The sequence below is a fragment of the Camellia sinensis genome, chromosome 13 (assembly GCF_055761805.1).
Source record: "Camellia sinensis isolate YWXY chromosome 13, ASM5576180v1, whole genome shotgun sequence".
Classification (NCBI taxonomy): Eukaryota; Viridiplantae; Streptophyta; class Magnoliopsida; order Ericales; family Theaceae; genus Camellia; species Camellia sinensis.
This window is the reverse complement of record NC_138973.1, coordinates 153171301-153175701: the sequence shown is the minus strand read 5'-3', so window position 1 is coordinate 153175701 and position 4401 is coordinate 153171301.

Here is a 4401-nt window from a genome sequence, read left to right as displayed (position 1 = left end):
ATCCTCCTGATCACAACATACACTAACCGGAGAAATGGCACACTAGTCATAGGCCCAACCAAGTTCCGATATCAAATTAAAAAATCCAACCCACATTTCTCCTTAAAACCCAAGTATTAAAAAAAAGGAAACTATAGCCTTATAACTATCACAGATGAAGCAACTCCAAGTAATGTGGTGGTGGGGGCGGTGGTCGTGGCTGTGGCGGCAAATAAGCTACTTTGAAGCCAGTGAGCAATCACCATTAAAGTTTTCCAAGAAATGATTCACAGGCGAAAACCCACCTCTAGATATTAAACAATTAACAATAAATAAATAGAACAAAAACTTAGAAAGGACTCACAGTGTTTTCTAGTATGCTTTGCCGACTCAATGAGAAGAGAGCAAGAGGAAGAGGCACGGGTTTTGGTGAACTGTGGTGAGAAGTTTTAGTTTGCGGGCGTGTTCGGACAGGCTTGGTTCAGGTTTAAATGGATTATCAAGTAGAACGAGGCAAACCCGCTCGATTATTAAGTGGGTTCTACTCGGGTTGGGTTAAATTGGTTTAGGGTTGGGAATGGATAACCCGTTTTCTCTCTCTCTCTCTCTCTCTCTCTCTTTGTTTTTTTGTTTTTTTGTTTTTATTTTTTTCAAAGGCCTTCTAGCTACATATAGGTTGTGTTTGATTGTAGTATTGTGCATCTTTGAATTGGACTATTTCTAAATAGTCTTAGCATATCAAATGTTTGATGTAATTTGGAGGGTCTTCTTTCATTCCAATCTCACTAATTTAGTGGCTTAAATATGAGATAAATGACCATATCTCATTAAACCTTTTAACACTAGATTGGACAATGCTCCATAACAAAATTGAGAAAGAAGCAAACCCTAATTGAGCAAGTGTCAAAGAAGCTCATCAACGGAGATCGCATAAAGCATGAATTTAGGCACTAGAGTCAAGGATGTAGAGATATCAGGCAATTGGTGATGAAGTCCCGTCACGCCCCAAACCCGTCCCTAGAAGTTTGGGCATGACCACTTGCGAAACAGACAAAAAAATCGACATATGTAACATATGGGGCCTGAACGGAAGCACCTAATAACAAAAATCTATTCCATTGAGCTACCACTAATATGCCAGGATCATAAACATCATATTAGGTAAATAAAACACAGAAAACATACACCCGAGCTTCAGTCACATACACGTACATACATAGACCCAGCCCCACAATTGGGCGTATAACAAAACATTAGCGAAGAAGGGGTTATATATATTCAACAATAGACAGACAATCAAAGCATAAGCCAAAAACCTAGCAACACTTTACAAAATGTACGGGCTTCATCTGAGTGCCTGGACACACTGAGGTTGACAAAAAAGAGACGAGCCTTAAGGGTTAGGACTGGCCTCCCGGTCGATTACCTACAGAAACAGACAAAATACAGAGTGAGCGAATCTCAGTGAATAATAGTACTTAAACAATCAATGACTAATTGCAGAGGCATACGATTAACTACATTCTGTAATTATTTCCAGAACGGCCATGGGCCCAGTTTCCTTAACAGAGTGGCTTTAAGCCCAGTAATATACAAAACGGCCATAGGCCCAGTCTTTAAACAGAACGGCTTTAAGCCCTTGAACAGAGTGGCATTATGCCTAGAATACAGAACGGCCTCAGCCCTGTTCATGCATGTATGAACCCAAGAGGTGTCTCGTACGGATTCTAGAGGTGACTCACACTGTTGCACTTAGTTCCGTACAGCACTTTGTTTCATAACAGAAAATACAGATTGGCATCAGGCCTAACAGATCACACAGAATGGCCATAGGCCCAGATTGGCTTTAAGCCCAGTTCATGCATGTATGGACTCAAGAGGTGACTCGCACTGCAACACTTAGTTCCGTACAGCACTTTGTTCCATATCAGAAATCAATAGGTCTCAAAGACCGAACAATTCACATCATGTCATAGTATAAACAGAACGAATAAACAGAACATACTAACTCCAGATTCATGAGAATACCGTCACATGATAGTGTACATAATTTACCCCATGGTTTATTACAAGTTGACACAGTTGTCTTGCATATAACGGAATAATAACAATAACTGTTAACAGAGGGCACATATATCCTTCCAGTACGCTTAATAAGAACAGAATAATTCACATTCTAACGTGAATTACATAATTATGTTAGACCGTAGTATTTATATCATTGGTTCTGAACAACCTTGGGTCCATGTATAGCATAACAGAATAATCTCAGATTTATTAGTGGCAAAACAGAATGATCTTATGTTCACACAAATTTCATCGTTCAAGGATGAGCATAAGTTCCATTTATTTATTAAGAAACGACATAGTTTGCTTATAGATAACAGAGGGTTAATATTCGTTATTGACAGAATAGAATGATTCCAAAGTCATACCGATGTATGCAAACCTTTCAACGTTCACATAAGGTCACACTGATCTCCAACTGGCATAAATGTTAGTGCAATCACTTACGAGGAACAGAGCGTTAGTAACAATAGTCATTAACGGTAAGTAAAATGTACATATGTCGTATTATTACTCATAATGCCATAATGAAGCGCTTGACCCTCCCAGGTTATGACCTACACACATGCACAACTTATACATTAATTCTTTTTTTTTCTTAATTCATTTCCTGCTTCATTTCACTTCAAACGAATTTACAGGCATCTTAAGGATATCAAACACCGATTTTAAAAATACTAGAAGGTTAAGCACGCGAAACAAAGCAAACAAAATTTTGCAGTATGGGCCGCACGTGCGGCTGTGAGCCCCGCACGTGCGGCAAGGCTTCCCGTACGTGTGGCCATGACCCCCGCACGTGCGGCGATTCTACACAGATTGCAGTTCGAAATTCTAGCAAAAGTCCAATTCTTGGTAAATGTTTACAAGGCTTCTAATAGGTCCAAAATCATGTAAATAGAACTACAATTATATATCAATCTAAGTACAAATTGGATCTTTAATCTTTAAAATTCATAAACATAACTCAATTCTAACATGTTCCAACTTCCCCTCACAGACACACACACACACATACACATATAACCATTTGTTCATATAGGTGAGTTCCAACTTGATGATTGAAAAGGTAAGATGTAGTTCCTCATTAGATGGTTCAAATTGAGTCAAAATAATTAAAGGGGAAGATTATCATGCCAATTATCCAACATACAATTACAAGATCTCCAATGCATCCTTAGGTCACACAACATCAAAGAATTCCTACTCTACATCAAGAAAAGGAAGTGAAATTAGGTAGTTTAGACTCACCTCGAGCTTCAATTCCCAGATAACCCCTCAGTTTTTCTCAATTTCCTCTCTTGTTGGACTTCTCCTCTTCCTCTAAAACCCTCCTCTTCCAAGTTCTTTCTCAGGAGATATTTTTGATTTAACACAAGAGTTCTAAGTCAAATGTTCAAAGGGCACACATATTTATATAAAGTTGAATAGGACAAAACTTAATCAATTTAATCATTTCAAATTGACATTTCACAAAAATGCTTATTATGACTTAAAAATTATGCTAGTCACGAATATAGAATCAATTTCAGATTATCAAGCCTCTAAGGCTCTCAATTTCAGATCCAAACATTTTAATTGTACCAGATGCTCTTCTTACTAAACATATATAGATCTCAAATCACAAGATCCATTAGCTTAAACTTAATTTCACATGATACTTCACATTAACCATTTAAATGCACAGAATAAGAGACTGAAAGTATACCAAAAACATATGCGAGGATCAGGTTATTACAAGTCCTCTGTCAAAACCCATTCCAAATTGTGCACTTTGTAAATTTTGGGAAGCTCTAGTGGTAAGGTTTTAGGTCAACTAGGGTGTTGGGTTGAGTAGGAATGATTTGAGGGTAGCAAAGGTAGGTAGGGAAACTGCAAATGTTAGTAGGGGAGTGACGGAGGTAACTATTTTGTAACATTTGATCCCAAATTCCACGGGCACCATATTTCTCCCATTTTATATATTTATTCTCTATATTTAACACATTCAATTGAGTTCTATCATTATTTAATAAGTTTTATATTTTTATTAGAACACCTATTTACTCACTAAATTAAAAAATTAATAACACACAAAAGTAGACTTCCCATTATCTTGCTTGTACACTTTAACACACTAAGTAGGTGTTTGGCATGCATTAAAAAAGTGCACTTTTTTTGTATATATACACTTATTTGGATCACATCAATCAACATCTATCAACATTTCCTCTCTACTTTTCTACCCACTTCCTCTACTCTTCAATTTTTTTTATATAAAAAAAAAATCAAAAAGTACACTTACTTAGAACATTCCAAACTATCCCTAAAACATGATTTCAACATCAAAATTAGAGTCCCGCTCAAAAAAATATCAAA